The sequence below is a fragment of the Rattus norvegicus genome, chromosome 3, assembly GCF_036323735.1.
Source record: "Rattus norvegicus strain BN/NHsdMcwi chromosome 3, GRCr8, whole genome shotgun sequence".
NCBI classification, from domain to species: Eukaryota; Metazoa; Chordata; class Mammalia; order Rodentia; family Muridae; genus Rattus; species Rattus norvegicus.
This window is the reverse complement of record NC_086021.1, coordinates 177,165,137-177,179,753: the sequence shown is the minus strand read 5'-3', so window position 1 is coordinate 177,179,753 and position 14,617 is coordinate 177,165,137. Positions and strand designations below refer to the sequence as shown.

Here is a 14,617-nt window from a genome sequence, read left to right as displayed (position 1 = left end):
TTGCTGTCAGGCCTGACAACTGGATCGCAGAACCCATAAGTTAGAAGGAGAGAGCTGATTCCTCAAAGTGTGTCCTGGCCCGTGCACTCTCCCCACAAATGAGCGAATGAATGAACGAATGAATGAACCCAAAATGGCATCTGACAAGACAAAAAAATCAAAACCCAAACCCAAATGGCTTTGCAGAAGCTTGGACCCTCCCTCTGGATCCCCACCCTGCAGAGCGGGAGGTGCAGAGGGGGAACTCCTGCTGGGAATCCAGGCCAGCTCCGACCAGACCGTGGCGAGAACTGGAAAGGGGCAAGGGCCGGGAAGAGGGAAAGGCAGAAGTTGGAGGGAGGGAGCCCGACCCTGCCTGCGAGTGATTAGCCGCAGCCCCGCGCAGCGCAGTAAACAGAAACTTGCAGGCGTCCCCTCCGCTCCATCCCAGGCAGGCATCTAATCCCGAGTGATTAATCCGAGTCGTCGGGGGCCAAGAGCCTTGCGTGGACTTGGAATCAGCCGAGATGGGAGTAGGAAGTGGCCTCCTGCAGCTACGGCAGGGGAGTGTCCGAGCAGCGCAGTGACACGACGGGCCAGCGCGGCATCCGGGGGCGCAGGGCCGGGGCTGGAGGCTTCCGGGAACCCCGGTCCCTCGGCCGCTGAACCCTGACACCCGTCAGATAAGCTCTATCTCAGAGGCCAGAGCCGGGAACAGCCGGATACAGGGGCCACCGAGTGCATTCCCAGAACCAGCATCCGCGGTGGTCAGAGGACTGCGGGGAGCTCCGCCAGCCCGCGGTCGGTGACAACCAGCCAGCGCCGGGCAGCAGCGCAGCTCGGTCCCGGAGGTCCAGACCCGCTCCACGGTGAGTGTCGTCGCGGTCCCCAGCAGGCTGGCACGTGCAGGTGGAGAGAGGAGGGGCCACTTCCTCGCACTCACCTAGAGCACTAGGGCGGCGAGAGGGAGTCTTGGCTGGAGCAGAGAGAGCGCTGCTGTGTAGCCTTGGGTAAACTCTTTTCCCTCTCTGGGCCTCCGTGTGTCCTGTCAGTCTTTAAATAGGATAGTTGTACGGAAGATCTTTAGGGGCTCTTGGGCGACACTGTTTCTCAGGAATAGTGCTGGGCGCTTTTGAAGTGACTTGGTACAGGAAACAGGGAGTCCTTGGGGTTCCCCATTCCAGGTAGAGGGTAAGACTCTCTTCTCTGCTTCTTGTAATACAAAGGCTCAGAAACTTGTCTGAGTTACACAGCCCATCAGTGCCATTGACAAGCAAGAAGCGGGGTCTTTCTTACTAAGCGCTTATTCTCGGTTTGGGGTGAGGGGAGGGAGCGTGGAAGAAATGGACTAGATTGACTCTGTTCCTTTAGGAAGGAGCAGAGGAGGTGGTCAGCCTCAGCTCCAAGCCACCTTCAGCTGTCAAGAAGGCGAGGTTTGCACGAGCTTGGCCAGGTGCGCTCTGGTAGGAGGACAATCGCCCACTGCCATTGCCACGGCCAGGGATCCCCAGGGACTTGAGAGAAAGAGGGTTGTCGTGGGGTGGGAGTGGGAGTGAGAGCTGGGGGCGGGGAGCATGGCGCATGCCTTGACTAGGTTGTGTTCCAATTTTATTTTGCCTTTTCAAAAATCTGTTTTAAATCATTCTGGGCCCCCGCGCGGCTCCTCTGGACAAAACAGAATTGTGAAACACACCAGCACTTTCCACACGCCTCCCCTGGGGGGAATCTCGTATTAATACCATGGCCGCCTATTTGCATACCCATCCCTGCTGTGGCGCTGGCAGTGGGCAGGGAGTGGGTTGCAGACGGAGTTAGCCCGGGCTCTGCGCGGAAGGAGGCCCGGTTACATTCCAGGCTAGGATGTCTCCAGCAGCACACCGGCAGGTGGGAAGCCCCCCAGGGCCAGGCTCCCAGCCAGAGGTGAAGGTCTCAACGCCCAGATGTGGCCTGTCTTACTTCCTTTGGAATGTTCCACTGGGCAGCAGCCCTGGGGTGGACCCACACCTCCTTTCCTTTCCGGGGGAGGGCTCAGAACACCCTGCTTTGACAGTAAATGGGGGCTTGAGCTGTGGTTCCAGAAGCTCCCATCGGTCCTAGGGGGAGAGAGAGAGAGAGAGAGAGAGAGAGAGAGAGAGAGAGAGAGAGAGAGAGAGAGAGAGAGAGAGCGCGCAAGCTGTGTGTGTGTGTGTGTGTGTGTGTGTGTGTGTGTGTGTTTTTCTTTGTGACTTGAACAAATCGCTTCTCTAAACCTCAGTTTCTTCATCTGTGGGGTAATGGGTTTACTTAGGGAAATTTCTCAAGGTTCTGATGGCTGGATTCTGGAACTCTGGGCAGGGACATCCCCAAGGCCAGGAGTGAGGTGGGGCGGGAGGCAGTGCAGAGGGGTACTGTTAGTCAGGTCAAGGTGCTTGTCTCGATGCACAAGGACCTGGGCTGGCTCTCCAACTCTCTCTCTCTCTCTCTCTCTCGCTCGCTCTCGCTCGCTCTCGCTCGCTCTCGCTCGCTCTCGCTCGCTCTCGCTCGCTCTCGCTCGCTCTCGCTCTCTCTCTCTCTCGCTCTCTCGCTCTCTCTCTCTCGCTCTCTCTCTCTCACTCTCTCTCTCTCTCTCTCTCGCTCTCGCTCTCTCGCTCTCTCGCTCTCGCGCTCTCGCGCTCTCTCACTCTCTCGCTCTCTCTCTGTAGGTGGGGGGTGGGGCTTGTAAAACACTTCCTGTCTGTTGTCCTGCTCCAGAGGTGCCTATGACTGAGGGTGTGTGGGGAGGAGGAAGAACTCTAGGGCATTGGGAGAATAAGATATAGGAATGATGCAGATGGGGCTATGGCTGCTGACCCATCAGCAGCACAGGCCAGGAGTTGACCTGGTGAACCTTGCAGCTTGGATTCCTGCCTAGCGATTTCACCCACAGGTAGGGTGCTGGTCTTGGATACTGGGCTACCTGTGGGTCCCTGAGATGGAGCTAAGGCCTCCAGGCTTGTGGAGGTAATTGCTTCCTCCCACTGAGAGTTCTTCCTTACCTGCTGCAGGCGACTTCCTTAACATGTAGCTCCTTCTCAGGGATGGAGGAATCTCTCGCTCCTGAGAAAATCTGCGCTCAGAATCTTAGGAGTTAGGTGACTTGGTTGCTGAGTCCAGAAGTGTGTAAACTCACAGTAACTTCTGTTCAAACTAGAAAGGAAGTACATGGAGCTCATCATTTCTGCTTCCTATTTGGGAGGTTGGGGCTAGACCTAGGGCCTCACACATAGCAGGCAAGTGCTTTGCTAACGACCTATGTTGTCAGCTCTTGGTGTTTTGAGATAGCCTCAGCCTCACAATGCCAGTTGCCTACTACTGGGATGATAGGCATCTGTCACTACACCCAATTTGTACGGTTCTGGGGGGTGAACCCAGGGCTTTGTGCATGTTAGGCAAGCACTCTGCCAACTGAATTACAGCCCCAGCCAGGGCTTCTCCGTTTTCTTTTCCGTTTATTTTGTGCATATATGTGTTTTGCCTGTAATTTATCATATGTACCACATGCATGCTTGCTGTCCTTAGAGGTCAGAAGAGGGCAGTGGATTCCTTGGAACTGGAGTTACAGACAGTTGTGAGCCTCCACGGAGGTGCTGGGAACTGAACCCTTGTCCACCGGGAAAGCACCCAGTGCTCTTAACTGTTGAGCCATCTCTCTGGCTCCCCAGCCCCCATTTTTGAAACCGTTTTTCTTTGTGCTAGGAACAAACCCAGGACTTCAATGGTACTAAATGTGTAGTCTGCCACAGAGCCATGTCCTGGCCTCCCACAACTCTCTGTGCCATTTCCTCTAAGCTATGTCCTGTCCCATCTGAATGGCAGGAACGCCGAAGGGTGGCAGGTCACTGTACAGCCCTTCCTGGTTCCACGTTCAGCGATTTCATCTCGGAAGCTTGAAGTTGGCGTTGGTGGGAAAATGCCAAAAGGCCCAACATGGGGCTTGGCTTGTTTTGTTGCTCTGTGTGCTGTCGGGTTTAAGAAAGTGGCCCATGGGGGTTGGGGATTTAGCTCAGTGGTAGAGCGCTTGCCTAGGAAGCGCAAGGCCCTGAGTTCGGACCCCAGCTCCGAAAAAAAAGAACCAAAAAAAAAAAAAGTGGCCCATGTTAAGGGCTCCCCTCAAATGTCATTTTCTGCCTCTGCCCTCAGCTGCCGTTGGCACAGGAGGGAGCTGCCTACTTCTGAGTGACCTAGTACTCTTGTCAGGCTGCTAGCTCATTTGATGAGGTAAGGGGACTACCCACCAGGGTTCCCGAAAAGTCACACTCCTTCATCCACTATCAGGTGCAGGAGTCAGGATAAAACTTGCCAAAGGGGCTGGAGAGATGGCTCAGCAGTTAAGAGCATTGACTGCTCTTCCAGAGGTTCTGAGTTCAATTCCCAGCAACCACATGGTGGCTCACAGCCATCTGTAATGGGATCTGATGCCCTCTTCCGATGTGTCTGAAAACAGCAACGGTGTACTCACATACATAAAATAAATATTAGAAATATTTAAAATTAAAAAAATAACTTGCCAAAAAGGTCCCACACAAATGAACTGATCGTTTGAAATCTTCAGAAAAATAGCACACGATGTCCCTGCTTCAGCCTCCTTGGGAGATAGACAGGAAATAATCCACCACGCTTGGCCGTGTTAATTTTGTCTTATTATTTTGCTTTATTATTTATTTATTTTGATTTTTTGAGACAGGGCTTCTCTGGGTAATAGCCTTGGCCGTCCTAGAACTTGCTTTGTAGTTCAGGCTGGCTTCAAACTCAGAGATCCGCTTCCTAAGTCTGGAACTAAAGGCGTTTACTATTGTGCCCAGATATCAAATAAACATTTACTTGGTTTTTTGTGTCCGCATTCTTTGCCTGCATGTCTGTGTGCCGCATATATGCAGTGCTCAAGGAGGCCAGAAGAGGGCGCTGGAGGCCTTGAGCCTCTGGAACTGGTCATACGCCACCGTTTGGGTGCTAGGAACTGAAGCAGGGTCCTCGGCAAGAGCAGCCAGTGGTCTTAACCACCGAACATCTCACCCGCCCCTGTAAATTTTTTCATTAGTAAAGTGTATGATAAACATTCTTCTAGCATGCACTGCTGTGTGTTTGCACGCTCGTGAGCATGCACCCATGTAAGTTTGTATGAACACGGAGCCCCAGGAGCTGGTTGATAAACCTTTCTGATGTACACTGCCCAGGGGCTCAGAGACCTTGTCATGGAAAGGCTTCAACTTCCCTAAGTTTCAGGCCAAAGTCCTGAGCTTCCTTCTTTCACTGAAGAAGGGTCAGCAACCAAACCTGACCTTTCTGGCTCCGCCCTGGGGGACAGATAAATCCCCAGGAGGGACATCCAGGTTCCTGCTCAGCCAGGGCCATCAGCACGCTGGGATACTGGGATACGGACGGACGCTTTGTTTGCTGCACCTTTGGGCTTTGTATCCACGTTTCTGCACCTGGGGTCCGGCAGTCTCTGTATCCGAGCAGCAGCGTTCGTTCGTTCCGTAGTGGGTCCTGTCAGTGGCAGCTTCTGGTTAATTCCATGCCTTTGCAAACCTTGATCTTGCCAGTTCTCTTTTTCCCCGTGCAGGGAATGATGGCGCTAATAGAAACAATGTCTTGGAACAATTCAAAGGAACAGCTAAGCCAGCCCTATAGAGGAGTTAAGACTGTGCTCTATTTTTAGAAACCCTAGGGGCCAGGTGGGCCCTTTCCAGGCGCCCTGGAGCAGGCCAGCACAAGGAAAATCTTTCTCACGCCCAAGTCCCGCCTCTCCTCCTTCTCTGCCAAGGAGGAGGCCCAGGTGGGGGTGTTAGCTAAGCTGTGTGGCTGTGGTAGAGGAAGGGGCCAGGCCCTCACTGATTTAAGAAGGGCTAGGAGCATATTTGGTATGTAGGAAGTGTACAGAGAGGGTATGTGTGACTGTCTGAGGAAGGGGACATCCCAGGTGTCCATGTGGCTGTCCTGATTGCAATCTTAGGACTCCTATGAGCAGCTTGGTAGACACTGTGAAGGCAGTGTCTCTGTTTCCAACCTCGGTCACTGTACACCCTTCCTCCTCCCCTCCTCCCCACTCCTTCCTCCCTCCTTTCTTTGGGAACTTTGCAACAGCAGGTTGGGCAGGAGGTAGCTCAGAGGCAGAGCACTCTCCTCGCTTGTGTGGGCTCTGGACTCCATTCCCAGCCCCACAGCCTGATCACATGCATGATCGAGCCCTGAGATGGGTCCACCCCTTGTGTTCCGCACCTCTTCCTTACACTGATCGTGGCTCCTGAATGTTTTCACGCCGAGATTTGAACATTCCGGCCTGGCGAGATGGCTCAGTGGGTAAAGCCACTTGCCACCAAATCTCACGAGGTAGAAAAGAACCAACACTCATGAGTTGTCCTGTGATCTCCACACGCCCACTTTTGTGTATACGTGAGCACCCTACACACACACACACACATGCATGCGTACACACACGGAACACCACCTATCTGCCTTCCAAGCTGGGTTTACAGAGGTCAAATAGTTTGTCATTTGACAAATGCTTTTTTTAAGAAAAAGATTTACTATACATAAGTACACTGTAGCTGTCTCCAGACACACCAGAAGAGGGCATCAGATCTCATTACAGATGGTTGTGAGCCATCATATGTTTGCTGGGATTGGAACTCAGGACCTCTGGAAGAGCAGTCAGTGCTCTTAACCACTGAGCCATCTCTCCAGCCCTGACAAACATTTTCTAACTAGGTATCAAACTTGTGTAGAGCCCAGCAGCTTCTACTTTACAACAACAACAACAACAATAATAATAGGAACTGTAAGAGCCCTCAACAGAGATCCAGAAGTTGAAGTCCATTGCTGCCGACCCCCTCCACTGTTCCACCCAGCCCAGGCAGCCAGCCTTCTCTCTGAACCACGGTAATTGCCCCAAACTACCCAAACTTCTGCTTGCTTGTTTGTTTGTTTTGTTATGTTTTTTCAGCTGGCCATTGGACGGTCGGTCTCTTTTCCTCTGCACAGCTAGTAGGTTCCTAGTAGCAAGGCCACCCCCCATTCCCCCCCACCCTGTTCTTGCCTCTTTCTGCCCGGCCTGGCTCAGTCACTCAGAACATCAGGCCTGCAGGATCCAAACTCCTCAAACCCCAGGTCAACATGCCGTCTTCATACCTGCCTCTCTGTGAGGCCATCGACAGCCCTGCCCCAGGACCTTTGCACCTTCTCATGCTGCCCCCCTCTTGGACCCTCCAGGGCCTTGCACAGATGCCACCTTCTCAAAGGGGGCTCAGCCTTAGGCATTTGCCTCCTGCGCAGGGGCCTTTGGGTTCCATCCCCAGCAGAACCAACTAACAATACCTTCCTATTCCAGAAAAACCCAAGGCAGGGAGAGCATGGGCTCGGTCCACAGAGGCTGTGATTGCTAGCGTGTTGTCCCTTGAGGGCTCCCTGAGACTGCTGACCACATGTCCTGGGTCCATGCGCTGTGGCTGCTCCCAGAGGGATGGGAGCCTGAGGGTTAACGTGCAGAGACCTGTCAGAATAGGGACTTAGGATCGCACTGGCCTTGCCTGCTTCTCTCTGCCTCTGTGGAGGCTAGTTCTGCCCTTGAGGGACACTGTGGGAACAGGACACATTTTTCTCTGTAATGGGCACAGGGCCACACACTTCTCAGTCCCTCCTTTGAAACCAGAGGTGCCCTAATCAGTTTGTGCAAACACAGATTCGTAGGCGCAGAAAATGACAGTCATATGGCTTTCAGTGACAGACTGGGTGTGTATCCATCTCGTCCAGTTCTTCCCACGCCGAGTTCAAGCCATTCACAATAGAGCCCAGCAACCTAGCATTGCTAAGCCCTTAGTCATGCACATGGGGACCCAAATCCTGAATCCCGGGACTGCCACAGTGCTGTGAGTCTCTGAGCAGATTACTTTCCATCTCTGTTTTCTTAAAAAAAAAAAAAAATTACTGCTGTTGTGTCTGGTGGTGGTGGCACACACTTTTGATCCCAGCACTCAGGAGGCAGAGGCAGGCAGGTTTTTATGAGTTCGAGGCCAGCCTGGTGTAAGGCGTGACTTCCAGGACAGCCAAAGCTGTTATACAAAGAAATGCTGTAAGAAAAACAAAACCGGGCTGGAGAGATGGCTCAGTGGTTAGAGCACTGACTGCTCTTCCTGAGGTCCTGAGTTCAAATCCCAGCAACCACATGGTGGCTCACAACCATCTGTGATGGGATCTGGTGTCATCTTCTGGCCTGCAGGCATACATGCAGGCAGAAAGCTGTATGATGTATACATAATAAATAAATAAATAAATTTTTTTAATAAAAGAAAGAAAAACAAAAACCAGAAAGGGTCAAAGCCGTCTTTCAGTTGGAGAGACTCTGTCAGACCCCGAGACACACACAGTGTACTTTCCTCCTGCAGCTCAGCTGTGAAGCCCCCCTGTCTGGCAATGCAGGGTCCCACAGATTGTTTGGTTTTCTGGAAGCTGGGAAGAAACCCACGTCCTTGCTGGGCCCGCAGGGCCTGCGGGAGCATGTATGGTCCCTAGCTGGAGGCCTTGGCTGCCTGTCCTAACTTTATCTGCCCCCGGGACTGGCTAAATGCAAGACAGTGAAGCCGCCGATGGTTTCCATTCAGGTTCCGGAGAGTTCTTGGTGGAGGAGGGGGCGTTGGCAGCACAGAGTGGCTGGGGGATGGCTTCAAGCACACATTACACTTTAACATCCAAGCTGTTAGCCAGAGGCCAGCACCAGGGACTTGGCCCCCTGTGCCTTAGTTAAGGCATGTTAAAGGAATGGTCAGAGTCCCTTGGCCCACAGCGAGGACCTAAGTATACAGAAGGGGTAGAAGGCAGAGTCTGGGGGTGACTCATGGTTCTTCCCATTCTCATGGGTCCAGGTTGGCGTGTTGTCCTCTGTGGGTGTGGGGGTGGTATGATGTGGTTGTGTGTGTGTGTGTGTGTGTGTGTGTGTGTGTGTGTGTGTGTGTGCGCACTGGGGGGTGGGGGTGGTTCTTTCCTGGTTGCAAATAGTGCCCATGGTTTCTTGTGCTCTGCTCAGCTGTGTGAATCCTGTTGTAACCTTAACCCTGGAAGTGTGAGCCAAGAGAACATGGGCAGCCCTGCTTGGCACGCAGAGAGGCCTGTGTGTGTGTATGTGTGTGTGGGAGAACAAGAGACTGGCAGGAAGGATTCTTCCTGAGTCCCTTGGTGAGGGAAGTACTACTGGGCATCTCAGAAGGGTGAAGCAGGCAGGGCCCGAAAGCCCTGTTTCCTGGCAGGTGCTTTCGTGTGGTCTGGGCAGAGGAAACTGGTGCTGGGAGTCTCTGTTGGTCCTTACAGGGCATTTCCCCCTCAGCCCAGTGTCCTCTGCCTTACCTGCCACCAGCTGAGGCACTCGCACCTGCAGGGTGCGATCCTGAAATTCAAGGTCAGAGTTGCTCACTTCAGCTCTGACAGCCTGGTGCCTGCATCCCCAAAAGCCCAGCCTGTGTGTCTTCATTCAAAAAGCTTGGAAACTGTTCAGTATGTCAGGGTCGACTCTCAGGAAGTTCTCGGAGCCTCAGAGGCATAAAACTCGTGAACCACGAGAAATCCAAACTGGTGCGAGGAAACAAAAAAAAAAGTCCCACTGTGGGGATGTCCAGGCCAGTGGAAGCTGCAGGGTGCAGGAGACAGAGTGAGAAGAGATTTGTGGCTCTGTGTTCTAGGCAGAATCCTCTCTCTCTCTCTGTTGAGCATCCTCGGACACCAGGTTGCTCATAGCACAGCGCTCAGGGCAAGCATGAGGTTAAATGACGCAGAATGTGTACTGCTTCGGTCCTAGCAAACACCGAAGGGTCGTGGCTTGTTGGCACATGGATGAGGAATGTTCACAATGCCAGCATCTTTCCAACATTGCATGCAGTTGGCGCCGACTGAATGCAAAGGGAAGATTGGCCGAGCTGAATGCACCAGGAATAAGCCAGGGCCTCTGGGCTGGATGGATTACTTCCTATGTTGTTCACCTTCATTTTTAATTTATTGTTACTATTATTATTGTTGTTGTTTGGTTTTGTTATTGTTTTTTTGTTGTTGGTTTTTTGTTTGTTTGTTTGTTTGTTTTTTGAGATAGAGTTTCTCCATGTAGCCCTAGCTGTCCTGGAGCTTGCTCTGTAAACCAGGCTGGCCTTGAACCCAGAGATCCGCCTGCTTCTGTCTCCAAATGCTGGGGTTAGAGACATACATCACCACTGCCCGGCCTTGTTGTTATATCTTATTTACTTATTCTTATTATATGCATGCACGTGTGTGCTCATGCCCAGTGGATGCATGGAGAAGGCCCGAGGACGACCTTTTGGAGTTGGCCTCTCTTTTACCTCTCTGTGGGCTCTGGAGGGCTCAGGCCCCTGGGCTTGTAGGGCCCTTACTTTTACCAGCTGAGCATCTCACTGGCCCACGGGCACTGCAGAGCTCAGCCAACCTGGTACTCATTCTAGAGTCCAGCTGTCCGGGAGCTCTTGGTGCAATCCTCCTGCCTCACACCCTCTGCCTCATCACTGCCCCAGGTTTTGCTGAGCTTTAAGAGAATCAAGGAGGGCAGCGTGTGGTGACATACACAGTTAATTCTAGCACTGGGAGGCAGAGCTAGGCAGGTCTCTTGGTTCAAGGATGACCTGGTCTACAGAGTGAGTTCCAGGACAGACAGGGCTGCACAGAGAAACCCTGTCTCAAAACACGAGTAGGGGGATGAAGGGGGAAGGGGGGGGGGGAAGGAGGGAGGGAGGGAGGGAGGGAGGGAGGGAGGGAGGGAGGAAGGGAGGAAGAACACAAAGGAAGAAGCCTGAGAGATGGACAGGTGGCTCGTGGCCTCTGAGGTGACACAGGCCACTCTACTTCACAGGTGGAGAAGCCGCAATCTAGGATAGGGCTTCATTCTATCTCCACTGCGGGGGTCAGGGGGGTGGGAGGGTTTATGTGACAAGCCAAAGTCAGACCCAGTCCCCAGAGGCAGCTTCTGACCTTCCACTCCTTGCAGGAAGTGGACACGGGGTGAGCTTGTATCCCTCCGTGGCAGAGCCCTTGTACATTTCTCTCATTTTTGCATCTTGGGACAAAGGGTGAAAAAACTCAGATGACCCTCACTGCTTCCTGGTGGAAAAATACTCCAGACTCCGGTGGGGATCTTCTAGCAGCAGGGCTGGCCTCCCCTCTGTCTCCCTCTGTCCCTGCTGCTGCTTCCCCAGCTTGAGGGAAGAGAGAAAACACAAGGCTTGGAGATCCAGACGGTGGAGCTCAGGGACTCCGGTGGGCCATCCACGCTAGCAGTCCTCTCCATCAGAAGTCCTGCCATGAACATGCAGATGGCATAGTCTGCCAGTGTCCCCTAGTGGCATGGCCACTCCCACCACAGCCACCAGTGTAGCCCAGAGTGACCTGGCACAGGTCACTTGGAGTCTGACAGAGCTGGCTTTACCTGTCCCCGAGTCCCATGATGCCTGGCACTCCGTGACACCAGTCTCATCCTGCTTCCTCGTCTTCAGGATGTAAACAGGGAACCTGTCACCGGGAGACTTGGATGAGAGAGTGCCTGGCTCCTGGCTCTGCACACAGAGCTGGCTCTGGGAGGGTTTTATGACTGGAACCAAAGTTAGTTTCAGCTCTGAGTCTCATCGTGCCCTCTGCAATTGGGCAGCGGTACAACCGTGCCTCTGTGCACACGCCTATTAGCATATTAATCACACGATAATATTGGGTTTTATTATGACATTTCGTTCCTGTATATAAAGTATTTTTATCACACTCACCCCTATTACCTTTCTTTGTCCCCTCCCGCTCTCACTGATCTGTCCTCTTCCCAGAACACCCCCTTTTAGACTTTAATAGGTGTTTTGTTTTGACCCAGTGTGTACATTACTCGAACATGGGCTCCTGGCTACTTCCGTGAAGAAACGTCTTCCCCTTCCTGAGCAGCCATCAGTGGCCAATGGATCATCAGGGAGGGCTGGGCCTTGTGACTCACTCTCCCAGGTTTTTGTTTTGTTTTTGAGACATCGTCTCCTTGTGTGGTCCTGGCTGGGGCGGGACTTGCTCTGTAGACCGGGCTAGCCTCTAACTCACAGAGATCTGTCTTGCCTCTGCCTCCAGAGTGCTGGAATTACAGGTGCGAGCCACCAAGTCTGGTAAGTCTTCCCCTAGTTTGGAGACCCTTTCTCATGTAGCTCAGGCTAGCCTCACACCCACCACGTAGCCGAGGATGACCTTGAGTTTCCGATGCCCCTGCTTTCACCTCCCGGTGCTGGGACGGAAGGCATGTACCAAGTGGCTGTCCTGAACTATTGCCTGCTGCAGTGGGGCACGGTGTTCAGAGAGGTCCGAGGTCTAGCAGGCGCCTGTGTCTATTTGCTGGTGGTGCTGAGTGAGTCCCACAGACTCACTAGAAACCTCTGTCAAAGGTCTGTATGCCAGAAGCCCCAAGGGACAATGCTGCCTGACCTAGTCTCTGAGGTGGTAGGAGTCCGGCTGATCTATCTTGACCTTAAGCAGTTTTTTGTTTTGTTTGTTTGTGTGGCATTGTTAGGGACGGAGTCCAGAACATGCTAGGTGCATACTCTACCGCTAAACTGTATTCCTAGCCTCAAACTCCACCCCGGAAGTCACATAGCCTTCCTCAGCGTGTCTTGTCCTTGTGTGAGGACACTGGTCACTGGCCCCAATCCAGGACCACCTCCCCTTTATTGCACGTCTGTAAAGACCTATTTTTTTTTTTTAAGATTCATTTATTTATTATATATAAGTACACACTGTAGCTGTCTTCAGATACACCAGAAGAGGGCGTCGGATCTCTTTACAGATGGTTGTGAGCCACCATGTGGTTGCTGGGAATTGAACTCAGGACCTCTGGAAGAGCAGTCGGGTGCTCTTAACCGCTGAGCCATCTCTCCAGCCCTAAAGACCTATTTCTAAATCCAGTCACAGGTCTGTAGTATTTTTTACAGCTTATCTGACCACCTGACATTTCCCACTGTTGCTGGGGTTCCCTTTCCACTGTGACCTCACACGCATGGCTAGCCCATCATGGTCCAGATCCCTTCTGTTCCTGCTACCATTCTGTGCTGTTCAAGAGCCTATGATGACCTCTGAGGAACAGAGAGGTGACCTCGGTTTCCTGAGGTCACACAGCCAACAAATGCTACAGCTGGGAGACTCTTTTCTTTCTGATTCTGCAGCTGGCTACTTTTTGAGACACACACACACACACACACACACACACACACACACACACACACCATCACACCCATCCCAGGAGCCTGGACACATGGGAGACGCAATCTCTTTCCTGGCTTGTACCACCCTGCAGATATGCCTCCCACTGCAGAAGCGTCTTCCAGCCATGGGCTGATCCTACTGCTCTCCCATGGGGAGGAAGCTGAGAGGGTTTGGTGGAGGGATAGGGATACAGAGCTTCTGCACAGTCAGAATTCACTTCCCAGAATCCACACGGCAGGTCATAACTGCCTATAATTCCAGCTCCAGGGATCTGATGCCCTTTCGAAGGGTACCCACATTTATATGTGCAGCACACGTATGCACACGCCTGACCGAGTCTACTTAATGTTGCCTGCATGGGAGATCGGATAGCCTATCAATCAGAGGCGCTCATCCCTGTAGAAAACTCACTGTCAAAGCCATTGGTTGCTTCTAGATTTTTCATCTAGAGATGAGACCTTGAGAAATTTCTCCCATCCACACTGGCATAGGGACAGGTGTGGTTATGGTGCCAGCAACCGTACTGGTGAGATTTCATGACTACAACAGCTCTCCGTCTTGTCTAGAAGACACCGTCTCACGGCTGGCTAAAATAGACCTTAAAAAAAAAGAAAAAAAAAGAGAGAAAGAAAGAAAAAAGCCACGTGGGTCCTGGCCTGTAGGGTGTGCAGAGGTGTGCAGAACACTCATGAAACCTGGCAGCATTTGGAGAGTCTCAGTGTTGGGGCTACACATTGCAAAGTGACTCACTGGAGAGATGGCTCAGCGGTTTAGAGCACTGTCTGCAATTCCCAGCAGCCACATGGTGCCTCACAACCATCTGTAATGGGATCTGATGCCCTCTTTTGGTGTATCTGTAAGAGAACTATGGTGTGCTCATATACATAGAACAAACAAACAAACAAATAAATAAATAAAAATATTTTTTTTAAAGTGTGACTTGTGGCTGGGAGGCAGGGGCAGGTGGAATTCTGTGCATTTGAGGCCAGCCTGGTTTATGCAGTGAGTTTGTTCCAGGAAAGCCAGAGCTATATGTAGAGAGACCCTGTCTGAAAACACCGAAACAAAACACGGTGACTAGTTTTTCTGGGGACAATACTCTTAGATGCTCTGAGGCAGTGTCCTCTGCCAGGTAGCAGCAGGAACATCTTGGGCCAGGTCTGGAGAAAGCCCTGGAGGAATGTGGCCATTGCTTTGATATGGAGCAGAGAGCAGAGGCCAGACAGGGCCTGACAGAGATAAATGACTGAGCCGCCAGATGAGGTAGGAATTTACATTCCCGATGGATCCCTGTCTTGGAAAATAGAAGCCCTGGGCTGCTCTTCTGAGATGTTGGAGCTGGGGTGGGGGCAGGGTGGGCAGGGTGGGCAGGGCTCTAACTGCTGGGACTCTGGGGCCAGGAAATAGCTGCTGT

General features: G+C 52.4%; 1 protein-coding gene across 2 annotated transcripts in view; it reads left to right on the top strand.

Annotated features, from left to right (window-relative positions):
• The first annotated feature begins 330 nt into the window (after positions 1 to 330).
• Positions 331 to 14,617, top strand: part of Ripor3 (RIPOR family member 3) — a 72,988-nt gene continuing 58,701 nt past the window's right edge. The window contains exon 1 of one of the 2 annotated variants that reach the window (XM_039106726.2): positions 331 to 848. The gene's annotated coding sequence lies outside the window, so the exon portion shown is untranslated. The remainder of the gene's footprint in view (positions 849 to 14,617) is intronic. The other variant, XM_006235650.5, reaches the window with a different exon arrangement.